General features: G+C 38.3%; 1 non-coding gene and 1 pseudogene across 1 annotated transcript; one reads left to right on the top strand and one right to left on the bottom strand.

The window, feature by feature from the left end:
• Positions 1-1,231: 1,231 nt before the first annotated feature.
• Positions 1,232-1,338, top strand: LOC121266647. The gene has a single exon (XR_005940868.1). It is a non-coding gene; the product is annotated as a small nucleolar RNA R71 (small nucleolar RNA).
• An 8,426-nt stretch (positions 1,339-9,764) lies between these two features.
• Positions 9,765-16,685, bottom strand: LOC121264488 (annotated as a pseudogene).
• Positions 16,686-16,914: the final 229 nt, after the last annotated feature.

Raw genomic sequence — 16,914 nt, 5'->3', positions numbered from 1 at the left:
CTTTATCAAAATATGAATTTCCTATAGTGCAAGTGATCGTGAATCTTTTAACTTAGGCAACAACTTCTTTTGTAAAATTGCACTGCTCTCCTCAATCAGCATTACAGTCTCATGCTCCTCCAACTTCCGCTTGTTTGACAATATATCCTTAAAAAATTTTGCATATTTTGGTATTTTCTCTAAAGTTTCAATGAGAGGAATATTAATATGTAGTTGCTTAAATATACTCAGAAATTTAGAGAATTGATCATCAATCTTATTTTTTCTTAATTTTTGTGAAAAAAGAATTGGTGGATCATAAATTGAAGGAGAATAAGTTTCAAAAATAAACTCCCTGGATTTCTTGGGTTTTGCAATCCCTTTATTCTCTTTAGTCTTCTCAGCTTGCTGGTCGGTCACATCTCATTCTGCTTCTTTTACCTCGGACTCAGCTTCCTTCATCTCAGATTCCATATTTTTGGCAGCTTCTGTATCTCGCTCGGTATCTACTGTCTGTGGCTGGTCATATGTCTGCCCACTTCTCAATGTGATAGCTTTGACATGTTCCTTCGAATTGGTCACAGTGTTGCTTGGTAAAGTCCCTGTTGTCCTCTCGGTAAGCATGTTTGAGAGCTGACCGATTTGTGCCTTAAGATTGTGGATTGAAGCCGAGTTGTTTTGGATCACCATATCATTCTTTTGCATGTACTGCATAAACATATCCTTAAGTGTCGGTTTCTTCTCTTGCTGTGGAAACTATTGAGGTGGTCTAACCGGCACTTGATTATTGCTCCGTGAAAAGTTAGGGTGATGTCTCCATCCGGGATTGAACTTGTTTGAATAAGGACTGTTTTGACGTTGGAAATTTTACACGTAATGGGCTTGTTCATAACTCGGTTGGGCAAAAGGATTCCCCACTTGGCAATCTACACTTGAATGATTTCCTGTGCAATGATCACAAACAACATTAGTTTGAATAACATTAACGTTCATTTTACCTATTTGTTTGGATAGATTTGCCAACTGGGCCACAATTGTGGACATAAAGTCAAGTTCAACGACGCTGGCCGCCTTCTTTGACATTACTCTCTCTGCGGCCCACTGATAGTTGTTAGACGCCAACTCTTCCAGAAGTTCATATGCGGCTTTAGGGGTCTTACTCATTAATGCTCCTCCTGCAGCTGCATCAACCATAGATCTATTTGTGGGTCCCAAACCATTGTAAAATGTCTGTACTTAAAGCCAGGTTAGGAGGTCATGATGTGGACACTTGCGCAATACATCCTTGTATCTCTTCCATGCCTTATATAATGATTCACCCTCAAATTGGGTGAAGGTAGTGATATCATTCATTAACTTCGCATTCTTGGCCAGAGGGAAATATTTTGTTAAGAATTTTTGTGCCAACTGCTCCCAGGTGGTGATGATGCCAGGCGGCAAAGAGTTCAACCAAGCTTTTGCTTTTTCCCTAAGTGAGAAAAGAAAAAGTCTCAATCGAATCACATCATCTGTCACTCCGTTGTGTTTAAAAGTATCACAAATTTCTAGAAACTTTACAATATGGCATTAGGATCCTCTTGTGACAGCCCCCAAACTGGACAGTTTGTTGAATCATTTGAATGATGGCCAGCTTGATCTCGAAGTTATTGGCTTGTATAGCTAGCCGCCTTATACTAGATGTCGCCCCATTGACAAAGGGCATAGCATAGTCTCTTAATGCCTTCTGCTTTTGGTCGGTCATAGTAAATTTAGATGCGGTGACCTCTTTCTTTGTCTCTTTATTGATCAGACGTAAGGTTCTTTCAATTTCAGGATCGAAAAGTTTATACTCTAATGATTTAGATCGGTGCATGCACTTCTAATTCTTGAAAAGAAAAACAAAACTGAGATCTAATTTAAACCAATAAAATAAAATTTAAAGTAGTAAAAATCTAGCTAGCATCAATATCAATGACAAATAACTATTTCCCGGCAACGGCGACAAAAACTTGTTCGCATAAAAGTATATATGCAAGTGCACAGAAATCGTAACAAGTAGTAAAGTGTTTTAAAGAAAATGGATGTCAAACCCACATGAAATAATTATGCTATTGAGTATTGAAATTCAATAAATTAATTACTATTTGGAAAACTGAAATTTGAAGGATGAATTATCTAAATTAAATTGAAGAAAATAGCATTAAAATTAAGAATTTAAAGATAATAAGAATAGATCTAGAGCGTTTGATTTCACATAGCAAATCTCACACAATTTATTCTTCATTGTTATAGAATTCTAATTATCTCAAGTTAATGATAAAAAATCCCTTAATTATTCAATATTATCTTTCACAATACCAAAAATATCTCCAATTAATAACTTCATATCTTTATGTGAATTTAACTAATTGAATATTTATTAAGTTCTTTAAATTTTTCTTTAAAAATCACACTAATCGCAGTAAAATATCTCTACTTTCGTTCTGTAACACCCCGCCCTTTGAATTTTTTTTTTCCTTCTCTTTCTTTTCCCTCTTGCCTCCCCCAGCGATAAACTTCCCCAATATTTTTTTTTCTTCTTCCCTGTTTTTCACGCAGCCACGACGTCAAGAGCTTCGTCTTTCCGCATGCATTTTATCCTTCCGATGGTTTTTTTTTTTCACGTTTAGTTCTTGCACTCCCGAAAATTCCTCCACCCAAATTTCACACGTCTAGGCAGTTTGAACTCCCTTTCCGTTTCTGAGCTCTCTTCTTTTTTTTTTCTTTTTTTTTTTTTTTTCGTTTCTGTCCATCATTCAGGTCTCTCCCTCTCTACTTTTTATTGCCTTATACTTGCTGTGCATTTCTATATCAAATCTCACAAACTCTCTCTATCCATGTCTCTCTCGTTCACTGCAAACCTCCTTGCAGACACCGTAGCACGGGGCCATCACTCACTACTGCGACATCGCCAACCATCCCGCACGACCACCATCACGCCAACCTGTGGCTTTCACAGATGCAACAGCGAGCCACAGCTCACCCTATCAACCCCACAACCACCACGCTGTCACTGTGAGACGCCCCTGCAGATCACTAACCCCACGGACTTGCACCACCCAGCCACTGCCTCGTACACACCATCACCATGCGAGCCTCCCACGTTCCCTCGGTTCCAGCCACAGTTCACGGCTAGAGCTCTACATTGCCACCACCCTTCACCGTGAAACCCAAGCCACCATCGCACCCTAAGAGCCTCTGTTTCCACTTGCCAAAAACAGAGCATGCTTTCCTTCTAACTTTGCCTCCATGCAAGCCGCCCAGTCACTGGCCGTCCGTGCGCTGTAGCCCAGCCGTGAACCTGCTAGTGGAGCCACCTCAGATCACGAAGCAAGATTTTATGGTCAGACTCCAGCCCCGTTGCACGGTCCGTAACTCCCTTTCCCTCTTTCTCTCGGGATGTTCCATCTCTCTCTCTCTCTCTCTCTCACGTTCACTTTCTCTCTCTTTCAGTGCCGTGCCACCGCACCGTACACCGTAGACCTAGCCAGCCACCGCTTCCGTCATCCCTGGCCTTTTCTCTAGTGAGCCCTGACTGTATCGCACGGTTTTGTATTTCTCAGTATTTCGTTCGCATTTTCATAAGTATTTCCGTTTCTAGTTTTTGTTCCCTACCTAAGATTTGTTTAATTGTATAAATAAACCACTTTTAGTACTTTATCGTATAGCATTTGTAAAGCATAGTAAAGAAATTGTTTTAATATATTTATATTACTACATCTAGTTTATAAGTCAGTACGCTTTCTTGCCATTTGATGTTTACCTTGATATTGAGTTTGATTTATTTGAGATGTTTCTTGGCAGTCATGTTTAGCGTGAAATTATAATTTCATATAGATAATATTTAAAGATCTAAAATTTTAGTTATATAGTAATAATTGTTATAACTATTTTCATCAGTAAATAATAAGATTTTATCTTTATTCTAAATGCTTTAAAATCGATTTAAGTATATTTTACTAAATGAGTGTTTTATTGTTTATATATATATATATTAATTTTAATATTTTATGAATTACTATTGCTTAAGAAATTTATGATTTCCTACTAGATTATATGTTGGATGTATTAAATTATTGTTTTAATAATAGTTTATAGAGAGATATGAGTTTAAATATGATCAAGTTAACTTTCGGAAAGAATTTAAGTTGTTTTGCCATATTTAATAAAATTATATTACAATAAGTTAAAGATTATTTTTAATGATAATATATTTTTTAGATTTCTGATAACTATGCAGTTATCAAAGCCATTTCCATAGGATGAATTTAAGTAGATGGAGAGTTTTAGCGGTTCTTTTAGAAGTTTAGTAATGTTTAGTATTCTGTATAGGTGACGATTGGTATCCATTCGGCACGATTGTGGAAAGATTCAGAAAAGCTAAAAAGTCCAGGTAAGCGGGGTTCATATACTAGTTTTGCATAAAATAAATAAAAGGAGGTTGACTTTGAGAATAAATGTGTTTATTTTCTTTTGAAAGAGATGATCTGAAAACAACTTCAGATGTTTATTCTGCATATGCATAAATTCTATATAAGAGAAAGTGTTTTTCTGTCATGACTAGTGTAGACATGAGCTAGTTTTGTGTACTGTACTTCTGAACTATGTAAAAGAGCGAATAAGGAATTCTAAAAGTTTTGTTATGAACAAATGAGAATACTTTGTTTATGTTTATCTCGAACATGTGAAATGATCTGAAGCTTTTAGTGATTTGTTTTGATATGATGTGTCATCTGAAAATCTTGGCATGGAGTTCTGATTCTGTATATGTGTGTAACTGGATTTTCGATAAAATCCGTTCTATTTCTGTTAAGGTCCAGCCACGGGTATAATGGTGGTTTATAACCCTACCACGGGGGTGAAACATGGAATATGGCCCAGCCACGAGTATAATGGTGGTTTATAACCCTACCACGGGGGTTAAACATGGTATTGTCCCGATGTGATGCTAAGAGATGATTTAATTATAATATTTCAGTTTGGAAATGCCAACGGATGTTCTTTCTGGAATAAGTTTATTTTTCTGAAAATTTCGCTCTAAAGTTTTTGTACAAGTTTTGTTTTTTTGCATTTTGAAAGTAAATGTTTTGTTCGGCTTATTAAATGTTATAAATGCTCATGTTTACATGCTAGTATATGCTCTCTGCTTGCTGAGTTGTTGATAACTCACCCCGTTAATCTTCATAATATTTCAGATGACATCGATGGCTCAACTGAAGATCAGTATTAGAGTCTATGGAGAAGATTAACATTGTAATGTTGTCGGGTATCTCATGATATTAGTGTTGGTGTTGGAGGTTAAATTATCTTTATTAAGTTTACTTCAATGGATTTAGACGGTTTATGGAGACTATGTTAACGTTATATAATTTCTAGTTGTTAATTAAGACATGAAGAAGAATTGATTTTATTTGGGTTGTTGGATTGAATATTGGATAAATGAGTTTATTGAATTTAGTTAATTGAAGTATTTACGTTCGATTTGAGGTTTGGAAAAATAGATATATTCTTGAATTTGGAAGTACTCTAGCCTTGTTAGAGTTGATTATCAGGTTTTATGAGTTAACTCTCTGGACCCTCGGGGTCGGGGTGTTACACGTTCAACTAATGGTACTTAATCCTAGAGCTTTAATCACAAAATCATCTCTCGGTCTCATTGTGATTCAATAGATCGAACAATAATTAGTTAGAAAATTGCAAGTATTAAGAATAAGGAATAAACACTCAATCATAGAAATATTGAAATAAAATCATTTAGAATATAAATTGTTTGTTCAATGTTAGACTACATCAAAGTTCTAGAAAATAAAATTAATTCGTAATGAAATTGAAAACAAAAATAATAAAACTAGTATTTTTCGTTGGAGTCAGTTGATGAAGCATGCAGCTCTCGCTTCTGCTTCCCCAGATCTGCCTTCTTGAAAGAAACTTCAATAATAACTATGGAATATTTTAAAACTCAAACTCTCTAAAACTCAAACTCTCCAAACTAACTCTCCTCTATTCATCCCACAAGACGGGTTTAAATAGATGTCAAAACTCAAATCCGGAAACAAGATAAATGCGACTACAATCTAGCCTAAAAATCTGGAAAATAGTTTATAAAGATAATTGTTAACATAAAAGAAATTATCTCAAGAATAAGGGGATTGTCTAAAATGGAAGATTCAGTGATATGCAGCTTCATTTATGGAGTTCGGGAGGATTTGGTAGTCAACAGATTGATTGCGGTAAAGACTTCCCAACTGGGATGCCGTGTGTGCTGAATATAACTGGTCTCCTCACCTACCAAGAGGAAAGACACCCGATTGGGATGATAGAACCCTCTTTCCAACCTACCGAGTGGTAAGGTTGCTCGTCTTTGCTAGTTGTTGCCCACGATATCGTTTAGATTGGTCGTTTAGACTGGTCGCCCAATCTAGTCTCTCGGAACCTTGCGCCAAGTCTTCGCACCTAGGTCTTCGTGCCAAGAAGGTAAAATATCTCTCTTATCGCGTAACTCTTGTCACCAATTCTAGTCACGCCTTCTGATCGCCATTGAGTCTCCTCACCTAAATCTCCCCGGCTTTCTTCATCTGGATCCGTAATCTCTTCTTTTGTACCAAAATGCTCTCCTTTCGCACTAAGGCTACGTTTGGGTAGTAAGAATACCTGAGAAGTGTTGAGAATGTTTGTGAATAGTAGTGAAAAAGTAATAATAGAATAATGAATAGTAGGTAAAAAGTAATGAATAGTAAAAAAGTAGGTGAAAAGTAATAATAAAGTAAAGAATAGTAGTGAGAGTATTTGAGGTACTCTTGGTACCCAAACGTAACCTAAATCTTCTCATTCCTTCAAATCTAAGAAAATAACGAAAAATATATAGAAATAAAATAAAATTAATAGAATTAAAAGAAAATTGACACTTTTCATAAATAAAAAAATAATAAAAATTACATAAAAATCACACTTATCACATTTGCTGCTAAAGACACCTTGAAAGTCCCCTTCAAATCCCAAGGCAAAGGTAGGTTCAAGATGGCCAGTTCCAAGTTTAAAGCACTCTCGAGCAGGACCAGAATCACATTCTTCAGCTCCTTGTACCATACCAGAATCGATGACTTTGGATCTCTTTGTGGTCCTATTCTTGATCAAGTTCGGGTTGTCCCTATAGCTTAGATGTAATCTGTCTTGTGCTCTCTTTTTTGTAACTCCCCTCTTCATATTGTGATGAGATTTTGCTACGTTAATTAGGCCCTGCTTTTTGTGAATTTGACAGTTGATTAGGCTTATGATATACTTGAACTCGTCATCAAAATTGTTTTGGATGCTCTGTTTTATTGAGGTATTATACTGCCTTATCTGGTGCCAAATCAGAAAGCTATGTGATTTTCTATGCCGGCAAATATGTGGTGGGAACATCTTGTGTACGTGAACCATGCTTATGCAGACATGGAAAGTGAATAATTTTTCAATGAGAAAATGTAAAGGCTTGAGAGGATAATTACAGATAAAATCTGGTATCTTTATATAGCGGAATGCCAGAATATATGACTGACCTATAGGGATCAAAGGCATCTCTTATACACCTTGCTTTTAGACGGGAATAATTGAAGTTCAACACACATCCAGAAGCAACTGATAGTTCATGGATAGAAATAATACTCTTCATAGAAGCAATATGGAAAAAGATCCACTATCTCTAGTAAAAACTCAGCATTCAGCCTGAAAAATAAGAAACCAACCCTCCCCCACCCTGAAAAATAAAAAATAAAAAATAAAGGAAGAAAGAAGGTTCTTTCAGAAAAGTCCAAGAAGTGAAAACTAACCAAGGCGTTGAATGGAGTAAAATTGTCTCGTATCCAAAGAAACACAACTAACATTGAGGCATGATCAGAAGACACCACTGAAATGAAGAAAATTCTAGAAAAGGATACTAAATAAGGATGTACTGTCTTTTCCCACTGCTTTCATCAGCATATCAACATTCCAGTGCTAACATGACAGAATTACCTTAAACATATTATCATCAAATAGTAGTGCAAGTTTAAGAGTGGAGATGATGCTAGATGGCCATCAAAAAGGTTAATTGGTTGGAGCACTACAACACAACATTATTTTTAGGGGTAAAACCAACTCCGACGGATGAGAGAAAAGGAGGAAGAGCAACCAACCCGTAATAGTTTTCTCTATTTTCTGCCACACGCCGACCGGTTCTCCACCAGTTTCGGCAGTTCCTTGCTCCGCCGGCCGGTCTGATTGGTTTCCAGTCGGTTTGAGAGTGTCCCCTCTAATTAATGTAGAAAGTTCACAATATGGGAAAACTAGATGCATAAGCAACCAGTAACAAGCCTAGCACCATCTAGCTGGAAGCAATTGAGAAAGTTGTAATAATTAGATGAGATGAGTTGAGAAGTTTTGTAAAAACAAACGAGGCCTAAATCGAACATTTTTGCCTTGTGAACTGAGATTATCTCCAATTCATCTGTCTTGGGACCCTGAATGGTGTAGGGTCATGTGAAAGCCACATATTGTGTCTATCTGTCTACAGATTAAACCATTCAATTTGGACAGAGAATTGGAGATAATCTCAGTTCACATATTATGCCCTTAAAGGTTATAAGACCAATAAAGGGATAGAAAGGGGGGAAAGTATGTCTTCTGAATATATTTTGTATTGGGTTTGGAATGAGGAAATATCGAACATTTTTTACATGGGTCCATACTTGATAGTCCTAGTAATCAAATGAATATAATGCAGTGTTCATTCCTGTGTATGGCTCCATTGAATTGGCATACTAAACCACAAGGTTGTAATTGACATCCTTTGCTGTTTGATGCAGAGGCTAATTCTTCTAAGTTTGGCAACCCTTCAATCTCATCTGGGAAGGAGCATGGTAAAGAAAGCAATGGGATGACTGGGCCAAGCCAGGATCCCACTTGGCTAAAGTCCTTTTATTCAGAGAATGGCCCTCAGTTGGAAAGGGCAGCTAGTATGCTTCCTAGTTTCAGTTATGACCGGAACGACAAACGCACTTTGGAGTCAGATTTACAGGCAAGTGTTCAAAAGCAACCTGTCTTTGATGAATTGGAGAGTATGGTGAAAATCAAACAAGCGGAGGCTAAAATGTTCCAAGAACGTGCTGAGGATGCAAGAAGAGAAGCCGATGGCCTGAGACGCATTGCCATTGCAAAGAGTGAAAAAATTGAAAAGGAGTACAGCACTGCAAAGTTGCAGTTGTCTGAGGGTGAAAATATGCGTAAACAAAAATTTGAACTCAATGCCCTAGAGAGCACATCGAGAATATTTCAATATGAAGATGAGGATGGAAGCAGATATTAAAGATCTTTTGCTGAAAATGGAAGCTACAAAGCGAAACCTTGCCATGTGATCAGCAGGTTTTTCTATTGAATTGTCACCTTCTCAGATATTTGTATCTGCAAGTGTTGAAATTTCTATGCGGTAACTTCGTGGGTCAGAGCCGGATCCACCACATTTCAGTATTAGTTATATCCCCGTCTTTACATTTTTCAAAAGGGATTTTACTTGACTTCCGTTCTTGAGGATATGGAGCACAGAGAGACCTTTCTCTCCTAGACCCTCTCCAAAGCAATCAAATCATGGTTGGTTCCCTAACTTCAAACATGCCCTTATTTGTAGTAACCAAGAGTGTAGACTGTCCACTCCCTTCTTTCTATCAATCTTTATGTTTCTTTCCTATACACATTCACATTTGAGTAAAATAATGGTGTAACAATGGAAATGATATATGAACAGTAGGATATGTTTAGACCGTTAAGAATTGAGTAATTCAACTGAAAAGGGAGAAACAAATGTGTCCTTCCAATCAATCCATGAAGATTGGAGTGAAATATAAGAGGGGGAATGAGATTTAATTCCCAATCTCGAGTTTTTACAGTCAGCTCCTCAAACGGAAAATGCCTAATCATCTAATCTAATCTAATCTTCCTCTTCATCTTCAACAAAGTCAGAATCCTCAGTGGCATTCTCACTTTCAGAGTCACTCACCACATACCTTTTCTGCCCGCGGTTCACCCTCTGAGGTCTTGATCTTGCTGGCACAACTTCAACAAATTTTTCTTCGATACTGCCAGAAGTAGAAGCAGAACCCAATTTTTCTTCGGGTTCAGTGGACTCATTTGCCTCACCAACTCTGCCCAACACAGAACCACTTTTCTTGTTGAATGGAGATGCCCTCCTCATCTTTCTCACTTTCTTTTCCGGTGAAATCCCAGATGAATTTTCAGCAGGCTTTAACATGTCAGATATGAGCTTCTGGCTCAGCGTTTGAGGTTTCTGTTTGTTGCCTGCACCTCTGTTCTTTGCTGCTGCAGGGGGCTTAGCAGCCTTGGCATTTGCAGCTGGTTTTCTACCTCCCTATTTTCCCCTTTCTGGGGCAGCTGCAACTTCTTCGTCATCCACCTCATTCTCTTCATCATCTGAAGATATCTCTGAAACAGTTGCCAAGGGCTTCTTCAGCACAGTAGTCCTCTTGCTAGGTTCTTTCTTCTTGGCTGGGACTTTAGGCACCGGCTCCATGGCTATGGGCACAAAAAAAAAGATAAGCTTAAAACACTCCGACACGTCAATGATATTGCAAATTCATAATCAACACATACAAGATATTTACCTGCTGAATGCTCAGGAGATGATTCAAGGTTATAGGCAGCAAGTCGTTCTTTGAGCTCCAACACTTCCTCGTCGTCGTCGTCGTCGTCTTCATCAGTCAAGACTACAGTGGACCTTTCCTGCTGATAAAACGAGGAAACAAAAAAGTAAAAGCAGCATGAGTTCAAGAAAGATCCGTTATAGGGCAAGAATGGAATATTGGAACAGAACAAACCTTGGTAGGAGCCTTCCTAGAGCCCGCTCTCCCCTTGGCTTTCACCACCTCAGGAGCTTTTTCTGATAAAGCAAACAAATGCAAAAAAAAAAAAAATCAAAATAACAAACGAAAAGAAAAATTCAGGCATTACAAAAATGATATCATTCCAGGCTTACCAATTTCCATTGCAGATGTAGACGATGTTGAGATGGTTTCAGTAACTAAGTCCGCATTATTTGACTTTTTCTTATTTTCCTTGCGTTGGTTCTTGGGTGCTTGTCTACCAGCCATACCAGGCACTTGAACCTTTGCTTTGCTTCTCATTTTCTTTCTCAGCTCCTCTGCCTGAGCATCACTTTTTTCAATTTCCTGAATCGCACAAAACAAATCAGTCAAGTAAAAGAAACAGAGAAGCATAATATAAAATTGTGCTTTATTTAATCGTACATCGAGTTGCTTCTCTAGAGCATACAGATCTTTCATCCAAAAAGACCTTGGAGTTTCTTTTCTCAAATCTTCGACCTCCTTAGTGAGCCTATCCTTGTCAGCACATAGCTCCTGAACCTTCTCGATGGTCAAGGTTCCAATTGCCATGGCCAATAGATACTCGTAATCACTGATCAGTACTCCATTCTTGCTAACAGCAGGAGAGTTGTCTTCTGTTTCATCAATTGCTCCAGCAATCTCTGGCTCTACAACTTTAGTTTTCTTGGGAAATGGAGTGAAACCTTTTCTTTGCAGCTCAACAAACAGATCAGCTCTCTTTCTGTTGCTCACAATGATCTCCCCTTTCACAACTGCAAGTATAAACCTAACCTTGTTTTCCAACTTCAACAACTCCATTTCACGTTTCTCCAACAGAAAGTTCTGCGTGCATTTATGAAATTGTTGTTAATAGCTTTTCCCCACTAAAAGCAGCTAAAACATTGAGCAGCTATTGACATTCTTTCCAATAACCACAAGTAAGCTCACCTTTCTTTTCTCATAAAACGCAAGTCGTAGGTGAAAAAATTCTTCAAGAACTGAGGGAAGGAAAATCATAATCAGTAAAGCATGTTATGGTCGGAATATAATGAGGAATCGAAGTACTTAATTTTCTCAAACACATACTTTGTTCTGGGTTGTCGTACTTCTTTATCACGCCTTTGGGGTCAAACAGATGCATGTTACTTGTACTAATTGTGGTGGTTAGTTTGAATTTCTTCAACAAACCCTCTTGCTTGGCCCTAGTAAAGTTCTCTTCACTCAAGAAGATGTCAAATTCTACTATTACGTCATTGCAATTCATGTCAAAATCCTGCAGCCAACATAATTTTTCATGAGAAACAGGATACAATTCCCATACACGTTTCAGTGGATATCATAATATCTGATGGGCTTAGATAATTTTACCTCGATTAAAGGATCCTTGCATTCTCTATTACTTGAAGAAATAGACTCCAGAAATTCTTTATAATCCTGAGTCCAACGACGAACTGGCAGCTCCAATATCTTGAGAGTTGTCTCATTCACTTCCTCTATAATTCCACTAACAATGTAACCATTCCCACCTTCCTTGGCAGTCTTTTCAATACTTCCTTTAAACCATCTATACCATGGATCCATAGGCACCAAGGCGTCACCACTCAACAAGCGCCTTAGATTTGCAATTATGTCTCTTGGATTATAATTAGGAATGTAAGAGCTCCAACCAGTTCCAATTCCTTCACTACCGTTCACAAGAACTGTGGGTATAATTGGCATATACCTAAAATAGACAAAAAAAAAAAAAAAAAAAAAAATCGTAAGCTTCACTCATTTAGAAGACCTTCATATAAATAAAAGCAAAAACCCTCCTACCAAATAGAAAGGACAAAGGTGAAAAGAATACCAAGTCGGTTCAATCAATTGCCCATCTTCATTCAAGTAGTCAAGAAGGTCATCATCATCCTTATGGAATAGAAACCTTGTGATGGGAGAAAGTCGGGTATATATGTACCTTGCACTTGCATGATCTGTCCCTCCCTGAAATCAAATAGAATATACTAAGTTCAAAATGTGAAAATAAGAACCAAACTAATGAAGCAGCATTGCTTCAGGATTTTAAAGAGTGTCACATTGGAGTTTGTTCATTTACATAATTACGGGTGCCAAACTGGCCATTCGGTTGAAGAAGATTAATGTTGTTGCTGCCCACGTAGTCTTGTGCCATTCCAATGATGGTACTCGCAAGGCTCTGCTCACCATGATGATAAGCTGAATGTTCAGACACATAACCAGAAAACTGAGCAACTTTTGCTTCCTTGACAAAGTTCCTCTTAAAAGAGCAGAAAAGAATCTTCCTTTGGCCTGGTTTCAGGCCATCAACCATCGAAGGAATAGACCTTTGAAGATCCGCCATCGAAAACAATATAAGCTCCTTGTTGACAAAGTCACTGTACTTTATGAGTTTGGCCGTCTGGTCAAGGTGAGTGCCAGGCTGCACATGCACAAAATGACAAATTGTTTAGAGACAAAATTATAAGTTCACTAAAAACAACATGAAGAAAAGATGAGAAAACTTTGACCTCAAATTGCCTGAGCCAATTCTTCCTCTCTTCTATCTTCTTCTTACTGAATGCTAGCTCGATGGCGTCCCCATCTTGCTGATCAACCCATATAAAATCTTTCCTATGTTTTTCAAGATTCGCAAAGTATTCCCTCCCTTCCTTTGATGTGCTTGTTCCCAGCCCCTATAAATCGGAAACAAATCAGTATATGAAAGAAGAAGAAAAAGACCGAATAGATATCGGAATAAAAGGTGATTTAATTGGTTCTCAGTACTTATAACAAACAAAAAAACAAACCTTATAATACTTAATAGACCAGCTACTTGCATTGCCACTCAAACTTTCGTTCCACGACTCGTACTCCGGCATAGTGTAAAATGATAATTGTGTCCCATTTTTATGAGTTGCCTACAAAGATGATAACCAGTCATTTTCCCTCAAGAAAGATTTTCAGTGACTACTAAATGCCTGCAAACAATTGAATTGATTGACTAAAAATACCAACCTTCACTATAGGAGTTATAAACTCAACCAAGAAAGATGGAACTCTTAACAGTGAGGGCCAATAAGAATGAATGAAGTTGATCAACAGCCCTTTAATGTGTGAACCATCGTGATCCTGTACAAGCACAGAAGCTAAAAGTTTCTTATCTGAGTAATCGGCAGCAGTATAAATGTCTTCCTGTTAGCATTGTAGAGGGAAATCTAAACTGAAAACAACAACAAAAGGCAAAAAGAGAAGTTTAAGGCATCACACCTGATCAGTCATTACCATCAGGTGACCGTATCGCAGGGACTTGATATTGGTATATTCTTTATTCTGCTGAAGTCCAAGAATCTGCTTGATGTACCCGATTTCTTTATTCTCAGTGAGCTGTTTATTGGTGGCTTCCCTCACATTGAGCAATTTACCTCTCAACGGGAACACACCATAGTAATCTCGACCCACAGCAGCAAGCCCGGCCAACTGTATGAACCCAATTATGTCAAAAACCATGAAATTGAAACCCAAAATGAGCTACATTGGTGGGGAAATGAACTGCATGGTAAGACAACTTACTGCAAGAGCCTTAGCCGAATCTCCTTCGGTCAAAATCAAGGTACATTTGTCAGATTCCTTACCCCCAGCTTTGTTAGCGTCATCCAGCTTTTCAATTCCATGAATCTTCTCTGTCTTTGTTCCATCACTTTTCTTAAGATCTTTGTTCTGCTTGAAATTTGCCCATGACAGAAGACTCTCCACAATTCCGGATTTTGTGACTGTAAAATAGTTTGTACGGAAGAATCAGTCTCCAGCACTTCAATGTTAATATTCTAATGTCTACAATAATAAATAATTAGCAATATTTATCATACAAATAAAATAACACAGAAAGGATGAGGCAAAACAAACCTTTAGCAAGAAAATCCTGTGATAGCTCACACTTGGACCCGAAACTGCTTTGACAAAGCGTCAGAGTTTCCTTGGTCTGGGAATCAAAAGCAGGGTTGTCAATGAGAGCATTGACAAAAACCCACAAGTAGTTTTTCACATTATGCGCTTTGACATTGGCACTCTTGTTCTTTTTATTTACGAAATTCATCACATGGGTTGTAATTTGACTAGTGACATAATCCACATGAGTTCCACCCTTGGTCGTGGCAATCGAGTTCACAAAGCTGACCTGGTAAGGAAAACCATTGATATAAGGCTCAAACAATTGCAATTGCAATGGACACGTTATTCCCTTTGCTTCAAAAGATCTTATAGATACCTGTTGAAACTGCCCGTCACTAATACTCACGCATACCTCCCACCTATCATTAACTTTCACATGATAGCTGTGGAAATCAAAGAATCTAGTAAGAAAATCCATATAACTTCAAACAAAATTTAAGCAAAAATAACAAAAGAAAGGTGGACATAGATAACAAGATTTCATAGGAAGCACCTTGGAGGTTTCTCGGCTTCGGATTTAGCTGCAGAATCCAAATATAGATTCACATAGTAAACGCTCTTACAAGGACCCTACTTCCATTTAATTCAACCTTTACAGACTTTCCAAGGCAGCCAGCCATGTCAATCACCCGCTTTTTCATTAGCACAACCACATCGTCCTCAAGATGGGTCATGTTAAATTTTTCTAAGTCGGGCTTAAATGTCACCTTCGTCCAGTTCTCACTCTCTTTACACTTTGATATGGCTGGCTCTGATTTGTTTCCCATGTTGTTACAGAATACCTTCAGATCAGCAAAACAAATTTTCTGAAGTTAGAACACAGATGAAACAATATGACGTCCCAACTAACCTTAATTTAGAGCCTGGCGGGCGGGAACCTATAGTAGAAGTGCTTCACGATCACTTAGAAAACATAAATGCAAATCAGCAAATAACTGTGAACCACATCAAAACCAAGAATTCTTAGCACCAACAGTAGCCCGAAGAACCTTCCAAACAAATCAGGAATATAAACTTTGAACCACATTAAGAAAACACCCTAAAAACAATAATTTATTGGCACGTTTACGTACACTAATGCCAAGAACTGAGTTGTAAACGTACCTCATAACTACAAGAACAAACTGGAGAGTAGAACTCAATCATTTTATAAACATCTATGACACAAGAAATAAAAACCTAAGACTCCGAATGGAAATTGACAACTCAGACCGAAATCCACACCGCCCAAAACAGAACTGTAATATCCGAAAAAATTAAAAACTAAATACAATTGCCAGGTATTGATGTTGAGAAAAAGAAATGAACCGTAAATAAATACCTGCTTGTACTTCTTCTAGCGTCTCCCATCTGCAGTCTCGATGATGAACTCAGTGGAGAAGATGTTGGTGAGCTTGGCACCGTATCCGTTTCTCCCACCGGTGGTCTTCTTCACCGTATCGTCATAGTTACTGCTAGTCAGCAAGTGCCCGAAGATCAGTTCCGGAACGTATACTTTCTCCTCCTGGTGAACCTCCACGGGTACCCCATCACCATTGTTGCAGACGCTAATGCAGTTGCCTTCCACGTCAATGACAACCTTGAGGGAGTCCATCTTTGGGTCTCGTTGCTTGTTATCTGCGGCATTGACGAGGATCTCGTCAAAGATCTTGTAGAGGCCGACGACGAAGGTGACCGGGCGGTGGACCATGCGATCGGACTCATAGACCCAGAGGGTCTGGGTGTGCTTCTCGATGGAGCCAATGTAGGTGTCAGGTCGGAGGAGGATGTGCTCGAGCTGGGACTTTTTCTGGTACATTTCTTCGATGGTTTTGGCAGTGGTTGGTCTGACGGTGGGGCGGGGTCCATGTTGGCGGCATTGCTGGTCTGTAAGGGGCGTTTCTTTTCGATTGCCATGGGCAGTGAGAGAGGGATAGTGCAGAGGGTTCGATGAGAGAAAGAAACGCTGCTAGTGCAACATGCTCAACTGCTATGGTGAGCCTCTTCCGCTGCTCAGTTGATAGACCATTCACGCCCTAACGCTTGGTTGTTGCGGCTGTAATTAGAAGTAATAAATTGTTTAAAACAGGGGAAAAATGAATAGTAACATAATGTATGATGCAGTTTAAAGGGATAAACCAGAAAG

The sequence above is a fragment of the Juglans microcarpa x Juglans regia genome, chromosome 5D (genome assembly GCF_004785595.1).
Source record: "Juglans microcarpa x Juglans regia isolate MS1-56 chromosome 5D, Jm3101_v1.0, whole genome shotgun sequence".
In the NCBI taxonomy this organism is placed as follows: Eukaryota; Viridiplantae; Streptophyta; class Magnoliopsida; order Fagales; family Juglandaceae; genus Juglans; species Juglans microcarpa x Juglans regia.
Note: the sequence above shows the minus strand (reverse complement) of the source record. Positions and strands in the feature narration are given on the sequence as shown.